At 35.2% G+C, this 27968-nt stretch overlaps 1 pseudogene; it reads left to right on the forward strand.

Annotated features, from left to right (window-relative positions):
• Window positions 1-4: 4 nt before the first annotated feature.
• On the forward strand, window positions 5-21027 carry LOC131062971 (flavonol synthase/flavanone 3-hydroxylase-like; annotated as a pseudogene).
• The last annotated feature ends 6941 nt before the right edge of the window (window positions 21028-27968 follow it).

A 27968-nucleotide genomic window follows, 5' to 3' on the forward strand; every position in this document is an offset into this window, starting at 1 on the left:
GATAATGGAATATTGGTACAAAGAGACAAAAGTCCAGCTGTTCGTTAAAAACTCACAAAAGGAGGAAATAAAAATAGATGAAGAGAAGAAAAACCCAATATACTTAGCAAAGATTCCACGTGGGATTGACAATAGTCAACAAAAAGTTTGCAACTCCACAAAAAGTGAGAAAAATGACCAAAACCTTCCTGGACAGAGATTTTTTTTGGGCTTTTGTAACTTTCAACATATGATAATAGCAGGTGGAATGAAGAGGAACGACACCTAGAAAAATTTGACCGAGGGAGATCCATTTAAAGATTTCTCAAATCTGTTATATATGATGGGCAAAATAAGGCTATATGCACAAGGGGGCATTCAAGAAAAAATTTCAACTATAAGATTGAATCCCAACACACTTTACAACTGGTGCCAAATTGAACTATGGAAGATTCAAATGCTTATCACCTTACTTGATTTTAAAAGATTTTTCTGTGGATTTGACAAAACTTGGAAGTTGAAGTCTATTTTGTAACACCACTTAGATAAATATGTGGACATCACTGTTGTTTATGTCTCAATTCTGGTATACTAAATAGGGTTTACTTATTTTTTAATTTTTATACAATAATTTTAGCCTTTATCTAACATAATCGATAATTGGAAGACTTTTCAATAACTAGGAACTGCATCATTAGGAAAGTAAAGAGAAATAGATAAATGAGAACATACCCGTAGGATGATAAGCTCAAATTTATGAGACACACACTCTGAAATGAACTTGTCTACAACCAACTTTACATGATTCAAACACACAACCTACAAGTCCACAAGAATTTATAGGCATGCATAAATATATAAGAATTTTGCCATCTCCAATAGTTTGATACCCTCCAAACTAGCTACTCAGTCCTTCAATATCACCTGCTAGACAACCCAATTTTAAACGAGGAAAAGATAGTTCATATAGATGCCCTTGAATTGATAGTCTTGTTCGAGAGCAAGTTAAAACTGAATCCTTTGATATCCCTGCTAGGCTTTAAAAATAACAAAACGCTTGGCTATAAATATGTTGTTGTTAATTAGGAAGTTGAGAGTTAAAGGGAGAAGGACACGTCGAACCCAATTTGTAGAGGTAGAGGTAGAGGAAGAGGGAAAAGAAACAAAGGAATTGGCAGAGGCAGAGGAGGTCGAGACTTAATTCAATCCGTTGCGCACGGTTTTCAAATGAACCCACACTTTTTTTTCTTTTTTTAATAATGTCAGTGGTTTTTTGAATTCCGACTAACATGAGCTTCATCGGAAAATGTTGTCGGTATTTCAATGTTATCGGGCATTTAAAAAAAAAATCAAATTTGATCACAAAATGCCTTGTCCTTCGGAAACCTCCATCGGAATTTGAGGCCAAATGTATTAGTGTGCATCTCTATCAGGTGGGAGTCCTGCATCCACTCAGCATACCGGTGACCTATACATTCTTCTCCTCCCATGTTGATGTGATATAGGTAACATTCTGCCTCTTCATCACAAACAACAACTCAACATCTTGCCCACTCACAGATATCATCACCTATCTATATCTTCCACACAAGTCAGACACTAACTTGTGTACTCGTGACTCAACTGTGACTCCAATGGTCATTGTACTATATGACATTTTCTTCCTTATTGGTGACCTTCAAGACTAGTTGACATCAATAACTGCATGTCAATAATACTCCCATACCAGTTGTCCTTCTATACCAGTTGACATCAATGACAACACAATGCCAATAATATCCCCCTTTGGCATTGATGTCAACACATGTTGTATCGGACATACTAAAAAGTCCTTCCCCCTCTTTGACAACAATGACAAAGGGCACTGTCATATATTTTTCTCCCCTTTTTCTCTTTACCGGATGCATCTCCTCTTTTGATACCAATTGGTACAATTTATCAAGTTACATCTCTTGAGATAGAGGAGTTCAACCATCTACTGACACCAATTAAGCATGCATATATGATATAAATTGCAAAAGCACTTAATGTGTAGAAGGGTGTGTCAATAAATACTACTTACTTGCTGGTCAGACTGCATCATCTCCCCTTGATATGCAGAAGCCATTTTGACCCCAAAATGCTGATACCAAGTGTTGAGGCTAATATTGATACCAATTGTATCTCTTTTGATACTAAATACATGTACTCTTATGTAGGTAACTTTCTCTCTTTGCAGGCAACACTCCCAGTGGTCCAATTAATTTCAATTGAATAGGCATTGAAACATCTCACAAAAACTGGATACCTCCAAAACATACCAGTACAACCATAGAGACATGCACACCCTCTGTGTCCAGAAAGTCCGATACACCTCTAAAAACATGGCTATCAACTCCCCCTGAGTCATGCAACTCAGGTCCACATTGTTGGTCAAGTCCAAAACTGGATCTCTAATCAACTCTATATACTAGTTGAGTTGTGCATATGTGATCATCCAATGATCTTTTAGATCCATGATATCCACCATAGCCTACGACCTGATCCAAGATCTTCGCGATGCCATACAATTTCATCATCATGCCATGAATCAAACTGGTTAGCCCCAAAGATATGCATGCATGCATGATCAACAACCGGGCCAACATATGTCTTTCAGGTCTTCATCAACACCACTTGAGAAATAACTTCCCATGTCATGTTACCAGAGATAATGCAATGATCTCCAACCTCATTGTCTTACATGACTTGCAAGTCCCTGTTAGCATTCATGCCGAAAACATCCTGTACATACCGGTCCATCATCACAACCGGAGCACCTTCATGTGACTCCTAACATTTTGTGTCACTGTGCATCTAATTTCAATTGATAATATCCATACATTGACATATGCAATAGTGATCCAGCACTGATATGTGGGTGTGTAGCCAAGGCAGCTACTACACACACTTATCTTCTCATTTCCATCCTTCATACCGACAACATCTTGTTCTTCCAAGTGCCCTTCTTCACTGAGGGGGTGAATGATTTAGTCAATATGTTACTCCCCCTAAGGTCCTGCATCTTTTTTAGGCCTTAAGAGATATCACCTGTGCATTGAATGCACAGTGTCGGTCCATAGTTGTATCCTCTTGCTTCTTCCTCCATACCTACTTGGTCTCATTCTTCTTCCCATTTTCAGTCTTGGGAGCAGGTCTTACCTTCTTCTACTGATGGGTTCTTTCATTTCCAGGCTCTCCATCATAACTAGAAGCGGTCCTCTAGTAGCACAGAACATCCATCCCAACTTCATGATTGGGGAATCTCTTAACATACCGGTTTGACCATCTTCTTTTGGTCATGTTGCTATGATTGGCAACCAAAACTGGTGGACCTCTTGATCCTGCAGGAACATTTCTCCTTGGGTTCAATGTAGGAATTTGTCTTCCATATGCTTTGTATCCAATTCTATGTTGAGCATAGTTGCTATACTAACCTCCATATGACTGCAAGTTCCTCTTCCTGCATTCGAACTTTCTTTGGCCAATTTCATTGCAGTTATAACAAACATTACTTGCATAACTGGGAGAGGGGATATGCATGTATCTACGAGATCCTAGATTATTCCTTCTAGATCTCTTTCTACATTCTTCTGCCCTATGGTCATGACCATTACAAGCAAAGCAATAACTAGTAAAGGATGGCGTATGACTTACAAATTTTTTCTTCCATGCATGGGGAGATCTTACCAGTCTGGCATCTCCATTTGTCCTTCTCTGAGTATAGATCCTGGGTTGTCCATTCATTTCATTTCTTTCATCTAATCTCTTCTTCTCTTACACTAGTTTTGTCTTGTCTTCTACTGGTAGGATGTCTTCTTTGTTGTCTTATCATTTTCCTTCTTTCGGTGAAGCTATCTTCTCCCATCTTCCTTTTACCTTTGGGATTTGCATTGTTCCCCCTTCTTGCAACACCGGTCTTCATTCTTGTTTGCGAGTCTTCACTAGTTGTAGTTAGATCAACCTTCTTCTGGGGAGCTTTTCTAACTTTGAAGGTCCGACCCTTGTTCTCTCCATTTGAGGAGACAAACAAAATGTCATTGTGGGGGAAATTCTTACTTGTGGAGCATTCACCGACACCACTTTCTAAACCTTCAGTGTCCTTGGCATGCTTTTTGTTTTTCAATATTTTTTCCAAGGCATCACTGCTTCTATCAAACCAAATTCTTACCTTGAGCTCATCCTGACATTTCTCAAGGTCATTTAGGAGAAATTCCATTTCTCTAAGTTGTTGTTGATATCCTTTATCTTTTACTTCTAACTCAGAGGTTAGATCACTACACTGACACTCCTTGGTGTCTCCTTGTTGATGCTCCAACTCTGAGATACACTTCTCTGATTCTTCAAAGCATTTCATCAACTAGTTTTTCTCCACTATAGAAACATTCTTGAATAGCTTGTATTCCTTTCTTACTCTACTGATTTCTTCAAGTGCATTCACAATCTCACTTTCGAGATCAACTTTTGCTTCCTCTTCTTCTTCACCTTCACTATCACTGCCATACACATCTTGTCACTAGGAGTGATCTGCATGATCATTCTCAGATGTGTGCCTCTCATCTTCTAAATCTTGAGCCACGAAGAGGTAGGTTCCTTCATCATCATTGTTGCAGCTACTAGCACATCTGCCTTCATCATCTACATATACATGAGGTGTATTTCTCATTCTATCTTCACAAGCTGATTCTGTAGTAGTAGGCTCATTTTTGTAGACCTTCTTCAATCTCTCCCATAAGATTTTTGCTGATCTGCATTTGTCTACCTGAGAGGAGACATCATCTGTTATCCCATAGAGTATAGATTTCATTGCTACTTCATTGCACTGGTTTCTTCTTTCTACATCAGAATCGGTGGAAGGGTTGACTTTACTAGGGCAACCATTTACAACAGACATCCATACATCATACCCTAGAGAGGATAAGTGAACTTCCATTCTACAACTCCAAATGGAATAGTTAGACCCATTAAACACCAGAGCTGGATTGACACTAAACATATTACCATTATGTCCTCAAGCTAGAATCTACCCAAGATGGAGAAAGCTCATCTGATTGGGAACCTAGTCACTGATACCAATTGTTAGACACAATGCACCACTAAGAGGGGGTGCGGGGGGGTGAATTAGTGGTTCTCAATCTTTTCCCTTTAACTATCCTATGTGTGTATACCGATTATCAGATCTAACTCAATGCAGGCTTACCGGTTAGTGGGGAGACTAATCACAAATGCACTCACATAAAAGGGACATCACATAACACTAGCATATACAAGGAAAACCCAAGATGGGAAAAACCTCAGTGAGAAATGTTGGTGGAGACTACTGCTCCAATCCAACCTCACAATGAATCTTTGTTTATAATGTTTAGGGCACCAACCCAAGGAGAACCAACCCATGATTTTAGGGCACCAACCCAAGGAGCTACAACCCCTGTACTGAGCTACAACTCAGTGAATACAAAGCATAATCATTTACATGTTAATATCTTTGTTACAAAAGGATTTTGTAACAATTCTGCAAATCTCACTATTAGATCTCTTGTCTGATTCACTCTCAGTTCTCTTCCTCACCCTCTCACTGCTACAACGTTATCTCCTACTTCAACCTTATTGGTTTAGCCTCTTCTCCTTCTCTATCGGTTCTCTCTCTCAGTTGGTTGTCTGCTTGTCTACTTTGCACTCTTCTGCAACTCTTCATTGTCAGTTTGGTCACCACCAGTTACCTCACTGTTGTTGATTCAACTCTTCAACCTTAGAATCTCGCACACTCAGTTTCTCTTCAGATACTCATTGAGTACTTGATTGATCTTCTCCCAAATGCAATAACCCTCTCTCATTCAGTAACTTGCCAGTTGCTTTAATCTCACCGATTAGACCTTCACCAAAAACTATTACCGATTGTCTCCCTGTTGATCAACCTCTATGCTCCTCTATAGATATCACACTTCAGCTACATCTTTATTCAACGTTGTGCATCACTTAGCAGCATCTCTCTCTGAGGCATCATCAACTTCTATCTTTGGCCACCATATTTACGATCAGACATTCATGCCAAAAGCAACATTCCATCTTGGCACCTTAGGTTTTCTTCCACTGATCACGAGGCATATTGAATCTAATCAGATATCATTCGATCTAAGTTCCATGATGTTTGAATCTAATAACACTGAGAGGGGGGGGGGTGAATCAATGTTATACCAGAATGATCAATTTTAGCCTTATTAAAATATGCATACACCAACTGGTACACTGGTACATACAAAATTCAAAGAAGTAAAGCAACCAATAATCCAATCACATAAATGAGAATCATAACACACAAAATTATATGTGAAAAACCTCAAAGAGGAAAAACCGCGGTGGGATTTGTTCAACCCACAATATCAATCCATTGTCCATATGAAGAGATATTACAAAATATAAGGGTCCTGCACTTGCAGGAAGGTTTACAGCCTAGAGCACATTGCTCAATCATAAATGGAGCCTCACTAACTACATAGAAATCCAAACTACAATTTAGAGAAGTGTTGAACTACTAATATAGCATCTTCTATGCTAGAATACAGTTCCGGTTTAAGCTCTGTCTGTTATGGTCTAAAACCCTAAACCCTTTACTGGAATAAACCTTACATAAATATCCTCACATACATAATCTCTCTGATATATTTCACATTATATCACATTCACATATCCATCACCATGTCTATTATCTATTTTAAAAATGATTTAATCCAACTGACCTATATACCTTGTTGGTATTATGGATGTGTTGCATTAGTTTTGTCATTGATGTCAACACTTATCCTTCTAGAGATCTATGGTTACATTGGTTATGGTGAACCGACACATTGTGTTCGCTGGCATGTTTAGTGACTTATGCATAGTCACTGGTATATTGTTCACCAACACTGATGATGACTTGTGATCATCTAGAGATCACTTGGTTATGTTGAAGACATGGTTTGGATACTTTGTTTTGTTGTTATGGTTATTGGTCTAATCGGGTTGACATATTTGCTGTTACCTACAAATTGGTCTAGGTTATGGACTGGCATGCATTATCTATTCCAGATCACCATGACACATTATGGAGATGATTTATTGATTGGATATTATTATAAATCTATTGAGCCGACATGATGCATCGCATCTTGATTCATTTGTAATTGATTTAATTGTAATATTCTTAGCGAGTTGACCTACACATTTGGTCTTAGGTTCTGGTATATATGTAAGGTCTCATTTGTGAGATGAGATATGGTAGGAGAAGAGAAGAAAAAGGTTATGGTATTGTAACATGGTATGTGCGAATATTGAAAATCATATGAGCAGACCATAGAGAAGGTTCAAGGAAGGTTTGAAGGTGATTATCAGAGCTTAACCGGTACTGAATCCAACATTAAAGATGCTACTTTGAGTACTACATTATCATTGGATTTAACCATCCAATTGTAGTCAGTGTGACTCCTATTTTGTGATTGAGCAGTGAGCTCTAGGCGGTTGGCCTTTCTGCATGTGCATACCCCATTTGTATACACATACTATTTGCAATATTATCATCTGATTGTAGGTAAGGTTTCCCATCATGGTTTTTCCCTTTATAGGGTTTCCACGTAAAAATATCTATGTTATGTGTTGTGGATGTTTTTTCTCTTTTTGTTTCATGCATTAATTTTCACCGGTATTGATATTAACTATTAATATGTTAACTGGCATCAAGATTGGTTTACCGGTATTATGCATCAAGTTTGATTAAGTAATATTTGGTTGAAATTAATAGACAACTGATTCACCCCCCCCCCCCCTCTCAGTTGCCTCCGGGTCTTAACATTTGGTATCAGAGCTAAGTCCTCTTTTTACAGAAGTCTAACATCTTGAGGAGATTCTATGGCAACAAACTTTTTTAGGAAGGACAGTCTGAAACTTGATGGAGCTAACTATGGCATATGGAAGATCAGAATGGAGACACATCTGAATTGCATTGGAAGAGACATTTGTGAAGTTACAAAGAATGGCTATGTTGGTCCTACACCGAATCAACCTAATCCACCAACATTGGGTAAAGATCAAGAGAATGATTGCAAAGTGAGAGAAGCACTTTTGAGCACATTGGTAGATCAAAAAATCATGGGATTATCAGACCGATCTACTACTAAAGCTATTTGGGATAACTTAGAGACATTGAATGAAGGATATACCACTGTCAAAATTGCAAAATTGGAATGCTTCCAGGTCAGGTATGAAAAACTGAAAATGGTAGAAGATGAAAGAATTTATGCTTTTATGGAAAGGGTTAATGAAATTGTTTTGGGTATACAATGTTGTGGAGGATCCTTAAGTGAAGATGAAATTGTTTCTAACATTTTAAGAGAATTGCCACCGACATACAAAATGAAAGCAACTGTTATTAATGAGTTGAGAACAATGCCTAATACATTAGTATCTAGAGATACTTCGATTTGAAAACTTTTAGCATTTAAGCTTGAGGAATTTGGTCTTGTTGCTACAATTAAGACAAATTTATCCTTCAAAGCATCATCATCTGGAGCATCATCATCATCATCATCATCTGAGAAATCTGATTGGAAAGCACTTTATGCAAAAGAGCTTGAAGATATCAGAAGGGAAAATGAAGAACTGGAAGAACTTGAAGCACTATTTGCAAGGAAAATGCTTAAAGGTCCAGTTGGAAGTAAGTATGAAGGTAAAGCACCATTTAAATGTTTTAACTGCAATAAAGTTGGTCATATGACATCTAGATATCTTTGATATACATGCAAGATTGAGAGAAGAAGCTAAAAGAACATATAAGCCTAACCCTGAATATCAGATATACAGATTTAAGAAGAACATAGATAAATCATGTTATTATGCTAATGAAGGAGTTACTGATGATTATGATGAAGAACCGATAGAAAATTGATGGGATTTTTTTGCAATAAAAGAAGATCAACTGACACCTACTGTTCCATCGGTAGAGCTGTCCCTGGAAGCTAAAATTGAAGAAAAGGATGAATGGATCATTGATTCAGGATGTTCACATTATATGACTGGTGATAAAAGTAAATTTTTATCTTTTTGGACTATAATGGAGGTCTAGTAAGATTTGGGGATGATAAAGCTTGTTTTATCTATATCTTTTGATGGTAAGCACAATACTGACAACGTTTATTATGTTGAAGGTTTGAAGCATAATCTTTTGAGTGTTGGTCAATTAGTTGAAAAGGGATTTTGGTTATAATTCAAGAATGGTAAATGCAAAATCATGAATAGAACTAGTTTGGAGATTGCAATCGGTAATCAGATTAGAGGTAATATCTTTCATTTGAATAACAGTGAAAAGACATGCTTGATTGCACATATTGATGAAAGTTGGTTATGGCATAAGAGACTTTGTCATTTAAATTTTGATTGCATTGTAAAGATCAATTCAAGCAAGGCAGTAAGGGATTTACCTAATATTGTAAAACCTCAGGATCTGGTATGTAAGGAATGTCAAATGGGAAAGCAAGTTAGAACAACCTTTAAGAGTATTTATGAGAAATCCAATAATGTTCTTGATTTAATTCATACTGACTTGTGTGGTCCGACAAGAACTAGAAGTCTATAGGGAGATAGATACTTTATGCTAATTATTGATGATTATTCTAGAATGTGTTGGGTTACTTTTCTTAGGGAGAAATCATAAGCTTTTGGAAAATTCAAACTATTCAAGGCAATGGTAGAGAATGAAACCGGTAAGAAAATCAAATGTTCAAGATCAAATCAAGGAGGAGAATTTACATCTAAGGAGTTTAATACATTTCATGAAGTGAATTGAATCAAAAGAAAACTATCAGTACCCCAGACACCTCAGTAGAATGGAGTTGTGGAAAGGAAGAACAAAACTATTCTGGATGCAGCTAGGAGCATGATATTGGAAGCAAACCTACCTCATGTGTACTGGAGAGAAACAGTGAATACAACGGTTTACACTTTCAACAGAGTTCACATCAAAGGTGAAACAGGTCAGACCCCTCATGAACTATGGTTTGGTAATACTCCTCCTCTTAAATACTTCAGAATATTTGGAAGCAAATGTTATTTTAGGAGAGATGAGTATGTTGTTAAATTTGATCCTTGAAGTGATGAAGGAATATTTCTTGGTTATTCATCTAAGATCAAGGCATATAGATGTTTTAATAAAATATTGCAGAAGATCATTGAGAGTGCAAATGTAAAGATAGATGAACAATTTAGAGGAAATTCAAGGTCTGTAGATTCTAAATCGGCAGTTGAGATGATCATAAATGAACCTATACAGAGTGCACCGGTACAGAATGTGGATCCAATCACATCGGAATCATCATAAAATTCCATAGTGACTAAAGAATAGTAGCTAGTAAACAAACTCAGGTATGTAAGACTGAATCACTCTGAAAGTTAGATAATTGGGAATAAGTATCAAGGTGTTATGACAAAAGGAAGACTAGAAAATGAAGAGGTGTGTTTAATTTCTCAAATTGAACCAACATCTATTATTGAGGAATGTGAAGACAAACATTGGATTAAAGCTATGGAAGATGAATTAGAACAAATTGAAAAGAACAATACACGAACATTGGTTCCTCGACCTAAAGACATAAATGTAATTGGAACTAAATGGATATTTAGAAATAAAATTAATGAAGATGGTAAGGTAATTAGAAACAAACCAAGATTAGTGTGTAAAGGATATTCACAAAAAGAGGGAATTGATTATAATGAAACCTTTGCACGAGTAGCTAGAATTGAGGCAGTCAGATTATTTCTTGCATTTGCAGCTTATAAGAACTATAAAGTATATCAAATGGATGTTAAATGTGCATTTCTGAATGGTGATCTTGAAGAGGAAGTTTACATTGAACAACCTGATGGATTTTCATTGACAAATGACAAAGATATGGTTTGTAGATTAAGGAAAGATTTATATGGATTGAAGCAAGCTCCTAGAGCTTGGTATGCAATATTGGACAAATATCTTTTGAAGCTTGGTTACACTAAAGGTAATGCTGGCAAAAAATTATATTTCAAAGTAACTAATGATGACATCTTGGTTATTGAAGTTTTTGTTGATGATATCATTTTTGGAGGAGAAGATGGATTGTGTAAGGATTTTGCTAATAAGATGCAAGAAGAATTTGAAATGTCTATGATTGGGGAGATAAAATTCTTGTTAGGATTGTAGATTTCACAAACTAATAAAGGTATATTCATATGTCAAAAAAATTACTTGAAGGAACTACTGAAGAAATTTGGTATGAAAAACTCTAAACCGGTAAGTACTCCTATGACTACAACTAACAAATTGACATTGAAGGATGATTCAGATCTTGTTAATCCGACAAGGTACAGATCTATGATTGGAGGTTTAGTGTATTTGACACAAACAAGACCTGATATTATGAATGCAATATGTATTGTTTCAAGATTTTAAAATAATCCTAAATAAAATCATGAATCAACAGTAAAATGGATTTTCTGGTATCTACAAGGCACACCAAATCTTGGTTTATGGTATCCTAAAGATGAAAATTTTGATTTATGTGCATACACCGATGCAAATTGGGTAGGAGATGTAGATAACAGGAAGTACACCACTGGAGGAGCATTCTTTCTTGGTAGTAGATTGATTTTATGGTTAAGCAAGAAGCAGAGTTGTACATCATTATCAACAACAGAATCAGGATATGTTGCAGCAAAAACTAATTGTACTAAGGTATTATGGATTAAACAAATGTTGAAGGACATAAAGGTAAAATTCAAAGAACCTATAATAATTTATTGTGATAATTCAATAGCAATTATTATATCAAAGAATCTGGTATTTCACTCTAAGACTAAACATGTTTCTATCAAATACAATTTTCTGAAAGAGAATGTTGAAGCAAAAGTAGTAAGATTGGTTTATGTGAATACTAAAGAGCAGATTGCATATATCTTTACAAAGACTTTACCTAAGGAAACCTTTGAATATCTTAGAGAGTATCTTGGGGTAATACCCTCACAGGTAGAGACTTAGACAGTTGGAGATTGGCATCAAACGAATAGAAATTAACAGAGAAACCTTTTTCTGGCTTTGATGGAGGAGAGCTACTTCTTAGGGGGAGTAGTTGGTTATAACAATTGGTTGTATGTTCTGGTATTTTTATTGCTTTTCCATTTGATTTCAAAGGGGAAGAGATATCTATGGAAAAACTTTGTATTTAGGAATCATTATCCTAGGGAGAGAGATTATTCATTGGGGGAGAGATATATACTCTCTGCATTTGTATCTTGATTTCTAGTAATTGATCTCTTCTAGAGATTGTTGGTTTTTGGTTTTTGGCATTCTAATTTTAGCACTTAGATGTTTTTCCATCTTGTGTTGCCATCAGTGCCAAAGGGGGAGATTATTGGTATTATGGATGTGTTGCATTATTTTTGTCATTGATGTCAACACTTATCCTTCTAGAGATCTATGGTTGCATTGGTTATGTTGAACCGACACATTGTGTTCACCGACATGTTCAATGACTTATGCATAGTCACTAGTATATTGTTCACCGACACTGATGATGACTTGTTATCATATGGAGATCACTTGGTTATGTCGAAGACATGGTTTGGATACTTTGTTTTGGTGTTATGGTTATTGGTCTAATCAGGTTGACATATTTTCTGTTACTAACAAATTGGTCTAGGTTATGGACCGACATGCATTATCTATTCCAGATCAACATGACACGTTATGGAGATGATTTATTGATTGGATATTTTTGTAAATGTATTGAGCTGACATGATGCATCGCATATTGATTAATTTGTAATTGATTTAACTGTAATATTCTTAGTGAGGCGACCTACACATTTGGTCTTAGGTTTTGGTATATATGTAAGGTCTCATTTGTGAGATGAGATATGGTATGAGTAGAGAAGAAAAAAGTTATGGTATTGTAACATGGTATGTGCGAATATCGAAGATCATATGAGTAGACCATAGAGAAGGTTCAAGGAAGGTTTGAAGGTGATTATTAGAGCTTAACCAATACTGAATCCATCATTGCAGATGCTACTTTGAGCAGTACATTATCACTAGATTTAACCATCCAATTATAGTCAGTGTGACTCTTATTTTGTGATTGAGCACTGAACTCTAAGCGGTTGGCCTTTTTGCATGTGTAGACCCCATTTGTATACACATACTATCTGCAGTAGTATCATATGATTGTGGGTAAGGTTTCCCACTATTTTTTTCCCCTTACAGGGTTTCCATGTACAAATCTCTATGCTATGTGTTGTGGATGTTTTCTCTCTTTTATGTTTCATGCATTAAGTTTCATTGGTATTGATATTAACTGTTCATCTGTTAACCGACATCAAGATTGGTTTACCGGTATTATGCATCAAGTTTGATTAAGGTATATTTGGTTGAAATTAATAGACAACTAATTCACTCCCCCCCCTCTCAGTTGCCTCTGGGTCCTAACATACCCTATATAACTTATCATGCCTTATGTCAGCTTATAAAGATAATTACAATATCAAATTACATGTCGACTAGATAATATGAATGCATAAATATTAAAAATAATTGCCGATGTCGGATCCAAGAGATGTCGGCCTCCTACTGATAACCTTATTCTAAACCATGTCGGCCTGCATTACCGGTAAGCAAAGAAAACCTTTTGTCCTATCGATGTCGGTGTCGGTGCTGGTGTGGTGTCTGTGAAGTGCCTGTCAGTACACAACTAAACCAAAACGTGAAGTCGGAACAAAATACCATGTTGCCATCAATCATAGTGAAACCAACCAATTGAGTGTCAATTGCTAACAATCTCCCCCTTTGGCATTGATGGCAACACTCATGTGAAAAATGGTCAAGGTTTCATCTGCCGATTTCATCCAACCTGCTCCCCCTGAGCTGAATATTCATTAATGCAAAATGCTCCATACTCCCATATCTCCATATCTCCCCCTAATGTATACAACTCCTTCTATTCTTTTTCACATCTATATCACTCCCCTTTAACATCAATGCCATCAAAAATTCCAAAAAGAATGTCAAAGATCCAAAAAAATAACAGTACAATGAATATCCCAAAAATATCTTACCGGAGCTTAACAAATTTCAAAATTTTTGGACAAGCCTTCTCCAATAGCTCAAGATAAGTATCCCAACTAGTTTTGAAAGTGTCAGAAATAGATACAAGTCCACTTAATATATGTGCAAATGACTCTTTCTCATTTACCTCTGCCGGTGTGGGTTTTCCAACCATATCCATAGATTATTTCTTATGTACACTGAGTGAATCCAACCGGGGACTCACCAAGCCTCTCAGACTTCTGGCTCTTTTTATGATTTTGTCTCTTTCCTTCTCAAGAACAAAAATTTGGGCTTCCAAAATCAAAATTTGACCATCAATGGATGTAGTCAATGAAGTCAATCCATCAAAAGAATTAGCTATATTTGCAATTTTCTCCTGAAATTCTTTTATCTTCTTATCCACATTAACTGTAAGTATATCTGTGTTACAACATACCCTATTAATATTTGTACACTACTTCAAAGAATTATCTATCAGTTTCAACTTTTTATCAATCTTCTTCTCAGATTTAATCCCCTGATCAAATGCAGCTCTTTTAGCCTGAGTGAACCTCTCCAGTGCTTGCTAGTTTGAAATCTACTATAAGAATTGAAAATCCTTTGAAATGTGCTTAGTAATTGTCTTAAGCTTGTCGTATGGGCTCGCTTCATCGTTAATCTTGCACTCTAGGAGTAGTCTATGTAAAGCAGTGATTGACTGATCAATAATCCCTTTATTTGTAGATCCCTCCTTCATTAGTTTTTGTGTTGCCATCATCATGAGTTCAGTAGGACTCATCTTTGTTATGTTTTTCTTTACAACTTGTGAGGTGTCAATTGACAACAATGATGGACCAACTACCGGTTCTCTATAGGTTTCCCCTTTCTTCTCCTATGATGATTTATCCTTTATGGCTTCCTCACTTGCACCGGTGGCTCCACCACTTGGTGCAGTTTCTGTAATTGTCAGTTCCTTAGTAGGAATGGTAACCTCAACCAGTACATTTGTATCTAGAGGAATGTTATCCTCAAAATTAGTATCCTTTACATCATTACCTTTTTCACTCTCTGTATTAGCTGGTATCTCAACATCTGTCTGTACATTTGTATTTACCAGGGGCTTGATTTCCACTATCTTAATGCTTTTTTAAAATTGAGGGTGAATTACCCATAATCCCCTTTCCTTTTCCTTCAACCGGGGTGTCTATAGTGTTTGTCTTTGATTCCAGTGAAGTAAAGAAACCTATGTTCTCTCCAAAGAACTTAACCCATTCCTTTTGAGTCTCTTTTATTATCTCATTTACCCTTCTTAGCATCAAACTGGTTATTCTATGTTTTCTATTAAAGACTTTTCTATCTTCCACCTCAAGTGTCCTTTCCATTTCCTCTGAAGCTATAGTAACACAAATAGATAATAACTCTTGAATTTTAATATGCTTGTCATCTTGCATTGCTGAAAGTCTTCTAGCATCTAACATATTATATAATTTTGCTGGTATTTGGTTTTCAATTTCTATTAAGGCTTTCTTTTAAATATCCAAATATAATAAGACTGCTTCCTCTACCTCTCTTTGTTCATCATCCTCTGTGTCCACAATAAAATTGTACATTCTTTAACATGCCATCCTTAGTGATTTCATCTACTAACTCTACACAATTTTTATGTGGAATGATAGTCACATTACCAGATTGAATTTCCAGATCGATGTCACTCTTCTTCTTCCTCTTTGTAGTACCAGTGCAGCTGAAGGTGTTGCCTTTGGTGCTTGCTTCTATGTCAGTATTTTGAATGTAACCTTCCTAACTAGTTTCTTTTTAGATTTTACCTTTGTTTCCTCTGTTTTCTTCCTTACAACCCTCTTTAATGCCAAGGACGTGTCATCCTCAAATTCAGATTCTAAGTTATAACAGGCTTAATGTGTACTTCTGGATTCTTCCTCTTCCTGCCTTTATCTAGGACAACATCAATTAATGCTTTGATGTCCTGTGAGACCTTCTCAACAAATTTGATTGCTTTTCCTTTCTGATTCTCTCTCTTCTTCTAGTTGAACTTTGTTTCAACCTCTTGTGATTTTTGTTTTGCAATACCACATGGCTTCTCCGCCTCATCAATAGGTGCATCAATCAACATTTTTCCATAAGCCTCAAGATTCTGTGCATCCACTTCATAGCCCATTTACTCAATCCAAATCTTTTGGGACTTAACCACTTCCATAAGTGTTTCATCCTTCTTCACCATGAAGCATATGCTAGTTGAATATTTTTCTACAATATGCTTAGGAACCCTTTCCATGGACTTCATAGATTTATGGAACCCCTTGAAATATCCCCATAATTTATCATCTCTCTGTCTGCCTAAGGTAGCAATTGACTATTTCAATTATCTCCCTACCGGGATATCAATTGCCCATTGCCTCTTCCCAAAACAGAGTGTATCATCCATGAAAAATAAAATTAAACACACAATTAAGTTGCCATATCGGAAGGTTCCTTTCTTTTCACCCTTAATCTTTTCTAGGTTTATTAATAGTTCATCTAACATCCAACTGCATAGATCCAATTTCACATTCTCTCTCATCATTTTGCATGTAGCAAAAATGCAGGAATTGGAAATAGAACTCAGTCGGTTTTACTGAGTTACCTTATATCTGATGATCATGCTACTGAATTTAATGTCCATGTCAGTAATAGTGCTTATTCTCATAGATTTCCTACCAGATGTCGCGCTAGTGATTTTGTTGACAAAATCATTTGAAAACTTCTTATTGGGATGTTTCCCAACCAGTGATTTATTTGATGACTTCCTTGGTGATCTTCTAAGGTCTATCTAACCAGATAAACTCCCCATGTACTCTTCTCAAAACATACCTAATTATCTCATCTTCAAATTCTGGGATGTCCAGAATGCCAATAAACCCTAAGTATTCAATGTGCTTATATGTTGGTTTGATCTTTCTAGATTCTCCCATCAGCTTGCTCATGTACATGTCGTTTATTTCAGATGTTCCTAAGTCCTCAATGTGACAATGTATGTATGCCCTAACATCTTCAACATAGACAACTCCCTCCGGAACATGGGAAAATGCTCCAACCAAATCTTCTAGGGTAGCCACATGCGGATACTTCTTGAAAATTGTCCTGGGGTGGTCCTTGACCTCTACTATAGTTGGGATTTGCAACAAAGATAGGAATAGATGATGATCCCACTTCTATGTTTAAAGATAAATACCTATTGATCGCTTTCGGTGAAAACCCTTAACAAATTCTTCAAGTTGCCGGTGAAATCGCTCAAGAAGAAATTTGATTGCTCTGAAATGCCTTTGATCTCTCTTAGTCACTCTTAATCACTCTGAATGCAAGGTGATCAATAATAAAGTAAATTCAACATTTTAACCTCTGAGGGAAACCTTAATCTTCCATTAACATAAATGACTGCCAGTGAAAGATACCAGATCTCGAACAGAACATATCCATGCCAATAAACATCTCCAATGTCTGGAACATCTTCCAAAACCTCTTCCCGGGGCATATGCAACATCTTCATGAATTTTTCCTACCCCTAAGGCATCTGCCTTAGTTATCGGATGAGCTACATGCCTATGCAGGAGCAACCTCCTCTACCAGATAAGTAACCGATGCATTTCCATCTGATGATTTTTCTTCAGTCTTCCTAACCCATCTCTGAGTATGATGTTGTCAGATTTCACTAACCTTCTCTTTCCCTTTCTTATTTGATCCTCTATTACCAACTGGTGGATTTCTTCTTCTATAGAATTTAGCAATATGTCCAGCCTCATTACATGCATAACATGTAACATTGTTCCTTTGAATTGCTTTGCTAAAACCAATGAAATTGCTTGACCTGCACTGATTAGCCATATGTCCAAACTTTCCACATGCATAGTATTTAACATTCATTCTGCAATCTTCTATCTTATGGCCATACTTATTGCATTTAGAACATTTACCAGGAGCAGAATCAGGGTTCTGATTTGCTCTGTTTATACATTATCTAGCCATGTGACCAAATCTATTGCAAACAAAACATCTACCATTAAATTTATAAGCATTAAATTGGCTTACTGGTGCCTTATGGTTTTGATCTTCATTGGTAGTACCGAAACTCTATCCTTGCTCAAATCCAAGTCCACTAGAATCTCCAATCTGCCTTTGTCTCTTCAATAACTCATCTAGCTGAGCTGAGCTAATCTTGAATTTTTCTTTATACTCACTTGTAGTAGTTAGATATCACCGATTTAAGTGGCACTGCACACCAGGACCTCCGGGAAAAGACCATAGCAGACATAGGAAGTGCTACTAGTGAATGGGGTCTTTTCAAGGTGGTGAATCATGGAACTTCAGAAGAACTCATCCAACAACTTCAGGGCATTAGGAAGGAGTTTTTTGATCTTCCATAGGAAGAAAAGGAGAAGTATTCTAACAATTATGAGGTGGGTATTATGGAGGGCTATGGCACCAAGTTGGCCCATAATATTGATGGAAATTTGGAGTGGATTAACTACTATTTGCATATGTTGTGGCCTCCTTCCAGATGTGACTTCAAAACTTGGCCTCCCCATCCATCCTCTTACATGTATACTTCTTCCTCTCTCTTTCATTTACTTATGCATCATTGCTTGTTTTCCGCTGTTTGAAATAAAGGAGGGGTTAAAATTTATTCAAAGTAGAAGAATAACAAAGCAAGGGTATCATCATTTGTTTTCCACTGTTGTTGTAGATCCATATGAGTGAATTTGTTTTGTTGATCCATATGAGTGAGTTTTCTATTTAGTTTATTTTTCTCAGTTTCATTTATCTGTTGTTAATGACTTATCTTAAAACACATATTAATCAACATATTAAGTCTAGAGAATGTCATTCAATTCTGAGTGTTTAACATTTTTAAGTCTAGAAGCCAAAGCTTAGTGTGTGTGATTAAAGCCATCCAATTATGAATTCATGAGGGTCTTATATCATTTATAAGTTCTTTTCTTATGTAATATAATCCACTAGTCAATGTTCATAGTTCATGGGTTAAGAATTAGGATTTTTGGGTATCTAATTTATCAAAGTTTTTGGGAGCATGATTGCACCTATACTAGTCTATGTTCATAGTTCTTGGGTTGAGAATAAAAGTTTTTGGGATATCCAATTCATTCGAGTTCTCGGAGGCATGGTCTCATTTGCAGTAATGTATCTTCGCAACTTATGAGTTGAGAATTAAAGTTTGTGGGGTATCCAATTCATCAAACTCATTGGGGGATGGTCCCACCTAGACTAATAGTTTGTTTATCTTTTTTAATAATTCATAAATATATGTTTGTTAGTTAAAAAGGGTTACTTTTATTTTAGTTAATTAATTTTAGATTTCATTAATTTTACTTATTTGTAATTGTTCAACAAATATTTAAATTTTATCTTTCTTAAAAAAATCACAATTATATAATAATTTGTATGTATTTTATATCATCAATTTTCATAGTCATGGTTTGGGGGCATGGTCCCACTTGCACTAGTCTATTTTCATGATGCTTGGGTTGAAAATTAAGGTTTGTGGGGTATCCAATACATCAAAGTTGTTGGGGGCATGGTTCCACTACCACTAGTCTATGTTTGTAACTCTTGGATTGAGAATTAAGGTTTTTGGGGTATCCAATTCATCAAAGTCATTGGCACTAATAGTTTGTTTATCTTTTTAAATAATTCATAAATATATGTTTGTTAGTTAAAAAAAGTTACTTTTATTTTAGTTAAATTAATTTTTGATTTCAGTAATTTTAATTATTTGTAATTGTTAAAAAATATTTAAATTTGATCTTTCTTAAATAAATCACACTTATTAAATAAATTGTAAGTATATAATATAAATTCAAAATACTTTAATATATTTAAGATAATTATATTAATTTAATATATTTTATTTATAGATGTTGGACTGTGTATAACTCAAGTTTGTCTAAAAATATATAATTTTTCTATTTACTTTAATTTTAATAAAGTAGTAATTTTGTGTAAAACAAACCTAGTTTGATTAGGTTTAATATTTTGTAGGTCACTTTCAAACCATGACTATTTAACTTTCTATTTTTTAACAATTATACTAATTTTTCAAACGAACAATAAAAAATGGTCTATATATGCTTTTAAGATCAATATAAATAAATGATTCAATCACTTATTTTTTACTTTTAAGATCTATTAATGAATTATGTGATTATATATTTCATTAAAAATCATGTTTTAATATGTTTAATGTTTTTGTAATTAAATTTTAAAAAATGATTTAGTTTTGAGCGATTAATATTTATACTTACTAATAATTCTATTTTAGAGAGGTGAATGATGAATAAGCTAGGGCGCTTTTACAAGTGGTGAACAATTTGCTTTCAGCCTTGTCACTTTATCTTGGTGTGGAAGAACAAGCTATGAAAGAAGAACTTGGTGGTGAAGATTTGGAGATGGAGATGAAAATAAATTACTATCCACCATGTCCCCAACCAGAACTTGCTTTGGGAGTAGAACCCCACACCAACATGAGTTCATTAACCCTTCTTGTGCCCAATGAAGTTCCAGGTCTACAAGTGCATAAAGATGGTCATTGGGTTGGTGTAGAGTATGTTCCCAATGCTATAATTGTCCACATATGAGACCAATTAGAGGTTATTTTCATATATATATGTTTTTTTCTTTTTCTTTTAATTTCTTACATTTTTCTCATGATGGAAGTAATGGTGTAGGTTTTGAGCAATGGAAAGTACAAGAGTGTTTTGCATCGAAGTGTGGTGAGCAAGGACAAAGTGAGAATGTCATGGCCATTATTTTGCACTCCTCCTCCTAATAAAATTATTTGCCCAATGAAAGATTTGATTCATGACAAAAATCCTCCCTTATACAATGCTAAGACTTATGCAGAGTTTAAGCATCCTAAGATTAACAAGCTAGAACAATAAAAGTAAACCTTCCAATTGCTTTGATGTTTATTCTCATCTCATTTTCAATACCAAAAAGTGAATAAAAATTACAATATTCAACAAGGTGTATTATTCATTCTGAATTGAATTATCACTATGAAAAGTTTGATTTGTTTAGTGAAATCTTTTACTTTACCATTTTCAATAACATATTGGGTTACTATTAATTATTAAATAGTATTTTAATTAATTTTTATTGATATTATTATAGTTAAATTTATTTTTTGTTATGGTGGTAAACAATATTATAGTTTTTAATAAAAAAACATATTAAAATGAATGATGTCGTATTATTTCTTAAGTAGCACTTGTCCATGAATATTTGGTGAGATTATGTAGTATTATTTATATAAAAAATATATTTTTTATGAATATTGTATATATTACTAGTTAAAACAAAATAAAGTTGGGTGAAAATAATCACACCTCAAAAGTTCAAAGAAGACTGAAAACATTACAATTACAACATGAAAACTAAATTTTGAGGAATGTATTGCAATGAATGGTAATTGATATGAATTTTTGGGTGAAAATTTAAAGTTGCCATAGTATTAAGAAACCATCAATACCTGTCTAACTTTTTAACTTGAGTCAAAAGAAATTAACATAAACATTTTGAATTTTGAAATAATACACACTAATGGAATGTAAAAACTTAGTGCACATTTCCTTGTTAGGGAACAAACTGTTAAACTTGCATCAAAAATCAACAAAGCATATTGTATGCTTAACCATCTGGGGAGCATACTATATACTCATCCTTGCATCAAAAGCTGGGACCAACTAGAAGGACCAACTATGATAAATCATCAGCCAATATAGGATTTTATCTCTACATATTAACAACCATAGATGAGGATAGATGACATTTTTGACATAATGGGAGTGAATGTAGTCGTGATCAAGAGGCTGGGCAGTAAAGGATGCTCACTTTAAGAGATGGCATGCACTATCATGTCACGTGATACAAGTACAGAAAACCTTAATAATCAAATATTAGGCCTAGGCACATGGTCTGTGAATCTCGAGTTTTAGAAAGCTCATGGAGATGTTTCTATATTTGGCTATTAGTATATAGGTCACCATTCCCTAAATTCAGGTTGCTTCTCACTGTAAATTAGTAACTCTTGATTCTAAAAGTTAAACATGATTTACATAAGCAATGAGATAGGAATGGATTAAGTATTGTTGTACTGAGATCTTCTACTAGCTTTCTGCTTTTGTTCTCATATTCTTAACCTGATTCTAAGCAACGTAGCAGCAAGTGTGGGGTTCCGGTTCTCCGATTCTGAACTTCGTGGCAGAAAGAGATGGGAGGTACTCTCCCCAACCCACCCTAGGGGGCACTCAACTTTCGAGGTTGTCGGTGGGTATCGAACAGCATAACCTGGGTATGGTCTCACTTTGTTGCTGGTGGGTCTATAGCTACTGCTTAAGCTTAGTTCGCAGGCCTTGAAAGCTGAATATACCAACAGTATTTGAAAGCCCATGCATGTTGATGAGTTTTTTAAGTCAAAAGAGGAAGGAAATGCATGCTTCTAACTAGGTACCATAAGTTTTTATTTAAGGTTGGTTTATTGGTATAGTGTTGATCTACAATATTGTTCTGGGTCTAAACAATATAGGAAAAATATTTTGTAATATCTGTGTTTCTAAGGACTGAGTTTTTATAATCTTATGTTTATTGAATTCAGTTCTTTTGGGCCAATACGCTTCACCGTATGACAGGCTTATACCATTATTGCATAAGAGTTGATTCAGTAATGTATGAATTTGTTCTTTCTATTTCTTTTATCCATTTTTGGCCGGACTGTAGCACTGTGGGAAGAGTTGCAGACTTTGATGGATAAATTATCGTAGCCCTCAATCTTAAATGGGTAAAATTTACCCCCAAAAGAAGATGAGCTTATAATAAAGCTCCCTTCTATTCTGGGTAACAAGTGAGTAATATGTCATTATCTTTCTTTATCACAATTTTTTTTTTGTTTGGCGCTGAAGTGCCCATGATCCAAATTTGTTTCAGAAATACATTTAGGCCATCGGGTTTGGTTGAAATACAAAGTCATTAAAAGTGTATTCCCTCTGCAAAAGATGGATTTAGTGCATCAAATTTTTAGCCGAAGGGAATATTTTTTAAAATTTTTGACTATGCTTTCAGGACTAATGAAGAATATTTCCTTAGTCAATTGTGCAAAGTATCAGGTAGGATTTTGAAGGTATTCTACATGGAAATTCCATTGTTGTGTGGCATTGAAACTTTGGAATTTGACTCTATTGATCATCTGGTAATATGTCCCCAGTGATGCTATAATATGACACGCATGTTATCTCTTTAACAACAACAAAACAAACATAGCAACAAAACAAAAAAAACAAAATTGTTCTTGCATTCTTAGGTAGGAACTCTACAAAACACTTGTTAGTGATAGCTCAGAGTTTCTTCAAAACCAAGCATATCTCATCTCCATTTCAATCTCTAGTGATGCATCTTATACCAAATATGTTTGGAGTTCTCTAAGAAATAACCAAAATCTATTTTATACCATTTCAATTGTGGAAGAGTCCACTTTACTTTACTTCTCAATTAATGAGATATATCTCCTCAAACACCATTAATGAAATTTAATTTATTATAAAACATTTCTAGTCAATAAAGGGCTAGAGCTGATATATCATATTAAAGTTTTAAAAATATTGAAAGAGTTTGAAAAATAAACAATATTTAGAACCAGACCAGCCTATCTAGGGCAAATGAAACAAGAGCAATGTGAGCAGTTTAAAAACAACTTCTATGAAATTTAACAAAATTTCTAGAAAACCCCAACAATAAAACTTGTTGCAACGTGTGCGCCCTTGGTCTCCTTGTGTTGTGCAACATAATGCTCGGTTTTGTGACATGGCTTAATTGCCTCCTGTGGATTCTATAAGTCTAGTGGTTGTATCGGGCATTAACAAGTTGATCATTTGGTGCAATGACAACCACACTTGTAACAAAAAGAAGGGGTGATAGAACCACGAACCAAACCAAAAGGAGGATCTACCAAAATAGCTCCTAGATTGACCCCTCATCTGTCAAAGGAAACTTCATGGACAAAATGGAGGAGAGGAACATGGAGGAAGAAAATTGTCACTTTCAATGGCTCAAGACCTAACTCCTCAATGATTTCTTGTATCTCTACAACCCATAAGTTGATTCTATCTTCTGAAGAAGATAGAGAGATGCCATCATTTTTCAGGTATTTTTTAATCCAACCCTCTTCCTCAATCTTCATAAGACGAAAGAGTTTTCAAATTAAATTTGCATTCTCCTTTATGTCAAATTTCCTAGCTAAAAAGGGCTCCATATCTTCAATATAGAGAATGGAAAAATATGGCAGAAGTTTCCTATTCCTAACTGTGACCATATAATATTTTGGGAGTGGGATATTAATATTTTCATCAATGTTTCTCCAAACTCTACTCAAATCACCCAATATTCTAGCCTTGAAAAATTTCCTACAAAGATTTTTTGTCTTATCTTTGGATAGACCCATGTGAAGGAGCATCACCACAAATATCGCAAGGATTTCCATATTTACTCTATGTTTATGGTTGGTCCGTAGAAACTCATCGCCAAGGATCCTTTTGAAAACCCTAACAACCAAAAAGTGAGGTAAATTAGGAAATCTTATAGCCGTCTCTCTTTGATCTCGCCTATAAACGCCATTTGTCTTGTAAAGGCTATTAATCGGATTGGAGAACCATCCCTCCCTTTTGTCAATTCGGACTCTGATCAAACAACCTGCTAATACCGCATTCAAATCTTCTAAAATACCTCGACAAAATAATTAAAAAGGAGAGAAAATTAGTATAAATCTTGAGGTGAAAGATGCTCCGAGCATTTATGTTGGATCTGTGTAAATGTTGTCATTGATGTCAAACTCGGTGATCTAGTTAGGAATGGATGTGGCATAAGAATTTTTCGTATTGCAGGTTGAGTATCAATAGAAGATAGGTATGTATGTAATATGCATGTGATATGAAGCAATAAAGCATACATGATCTACTGCAGTCATTTCCAGAAGATCCTCATCCCTAGATTCCTATGTTTTGCTTATCTTGGTTTGTATCCAGTTTCGGTATTAGTTGTGTAAGTTCCAGTATTAATTTTATCAAGCATATTAGGTATATCAGGTATATCAGTTGTATCAATCATATCCATTGTATCTATTGCTATCTTATTCCAAAATTTTTGGTATTTGTATCTTGGAGTTTGGGAGTTGTTGTGCTTGGAGGTTGTGCTTATGGGTCTGAGTCCATGGGTCTGGTAGAGCCCTATTTTGTTCCATTTATTAAGCCATATTTTTTGGTAAATGAAGTCTATGAAGGAAGCATGTAAGAGGTTTGTAGAGGCCAACTTGTTTATCCTATTTTTGGTTGAGGCACGTTTTGGATAACGCGTTGATCTGAGTCGCATATTATTGTGTAAAGCATTTGTGCTTGGATGACATATTATCTCATTGTATGAGATTACTAATATATATATAGAAGGTGTGTGAAATGAAATAACAAGGAGAGAAGAGTATGAGATAGAAGAAAGCAGAGTGTTTGTGGTATAGCAGGACAAGAAGTGTGCAAGTGATAGAGTTAGTATGTGAGAAGTCTATGGCATGAGCATTATATGAGCGAAGGTATGAGAAGAAGAGTCAGAGTGCAGAAGGTGTCATAGTAATCCTTTATCGGATCTTCTGCAAGTAGTTGGTTCAACAAAGTAGTGTAGTAATCCCTTACTAGACTTACTGCAGGAGATTGTGGACAATGGTATAGTGATCCATCGCTGGATCTACTATGAGGTTTTTATGAGTTGTTATCTGAGCTTAATCTAGAATTTACCTCATGCATTAGAGGATGAAATTTTCCTTAGTTCATTTATTTTCTATTGCAGTGAGCATTCCGGTAGTGAGGCATCCTTTAATGAGCCACCCATTTTGTAATCACCATATAACTAGTTATATTATCTTGAGAGATAACCCTCTTAGGGGTTTTTCTCCATTTGGGTTTTCCATGTATAAAATCCGGTGTTCAATTTGTGGCTTTGTTATTAGTTTATTTTGCATTTTCTATTTCATGTTGATAAGCTTAATTGATGAAATTGATATATTAGTAAAAGTTGTTAAAGAGTGGGAATACAGATTCACCCCCCCACCCATCTCAATATTTTGGTCCATTCAACAAATTCAACAATTGGTATCAGAGTATGGTCCCTTGCTTGAAAGATTAATCACTTGAGGGAGATCCTTGTTGGTTGAATCATGACACCAATGTGTTTGACCAGACTATCATCTAGATGAGGAATTGAAGACAACTCTTGAAGATTTGGAAAGTGTGAAATCTAAGAATGAAGAATTGAAAGAGAATGTGAAGGTAGTGAATGAACATGTGCAGAAGCTGAGAGAATAGATCCAAAATTTCAAGTTGAGACATAAGGAAGTTACCAATCAGTTGAAGCAAATGAATGAAACTGTTAAAGATTTGATATAGAAGATTGAGGAGAAGAACAAGATAGAGAAAACCCTAAAAGAATCAATCAAGCTGAAGACCAAAGAATGTGAGAAGCTATAACAAGAAGTGAAGAAGTTGAAGACAAAAAGTAATATTCTTGAAAGCATACAACTTTTGGAATTTTTGATTAACATGCATAAAACTCATTTAGACAAGACTAGACTAGGATTTTAGACCGGTGAATGTTCAAATTAGAATGATAAAGATAAAGGCAAGAAATTCAAAGTTGAAGCTGAAAAGAAACCTAAAGATGCAAGCAAAACCCAAAATCAGAGATCTACTACAAAGAGACTACCAGTTCTTCAACTGAATGCACAAAGGTACCCACTATATAATGGTTATTATTTTCAAAGAAATAAAATCGGTCATAAGGCTACAGACAATAAAAGTATTCAATGTTACAATTTCAAGAGGTTTGATCACAAAAAAAATTACTATAGAAATCATGTTGAGTTAGAATCATAATCCAATTGGAGCAAATAAGGTGAATAATAACTTTCATGAATATCGTTGTGTATGAAATGGTTATGGTCACAAAAATAATAAGTACAAATATAGAACAAATTTAGTATAGAGGAACATCAATTGTTACAAGTGCAAGAAATTGGGACATTATGTTAATTAGTGTAGAAATGAAGGTGGTATGGAAAAGTCAAGAAAGAAAAATATGATGAAGGCCAATGAATCAAAGAAGAGGTAAGTCATGGTATGGATTAAGAAGGAGGTCAACAATGAGAGAAAGCTTGGTGTACCAAAATCCAGTACCAACACTTGTTCTTCTGGTAACTGGTCTTATTGCTTTGGCTCAGGGAGAGTTTTCAAGAAAATCTATTCATCCCCCCTTTCTAAATTAGTTCATGTCGTTGATCTGAAATGACTGTGTTTGAGATGCAATCTGGTAAATTCATGGTTTGTGCTGACATCATTGACAAGATACTTTTTGATGGAAAAACCCTAGGAGGAATTAGTAAGATAAATGTGGGAATTTGAGATCATTTTCATCATTGTATGAAGAAAACATTTTAAGAAGCAGAGCAATAGTTAAAGAATGAAGAGTAGAGAAATAGAGTAAAAGTTCAAGTATGGAATCGAAGATGACTGTCAGAGAACCAAGCAACGTAACTTTTGAGTCTTTGGGAAAGATACAATTAGAAGAGTTTGGATACATAGAAGATCATAAAAATGGAAAGGAGTCTAGGTGAAGTAGATTTGCAGAAGGTCAAAGAGTTGAGTCACAAAGGAATGGATTTATGGAGTGAGTCTTTGTGGTTTGACAATAAGGAAGTAATCAGGTTAATCTTGAGCCATGTGCAAAATGAATATATTGTGCTAGATAAACCCTATCTGATCACGAAGTATATTATTCTAGTTGTTACTGG

The sequence above is a fragment of the Cryptomeria japonica genome, chromosome 2 (genome assembly GCF_030272615.1).
Source record: "Cryptomeria japonica chromosome 2, Sugi_1.0, whole genome shotgun sequence".
NCBI classification, from domain to species: domain Eukaryota; kingdom Viridiplantae; phylum Streptophyta; class Pinopsida; order Cupressales; family Cupressaceae; genus Cryptomeria; species Cryptomeria japonica.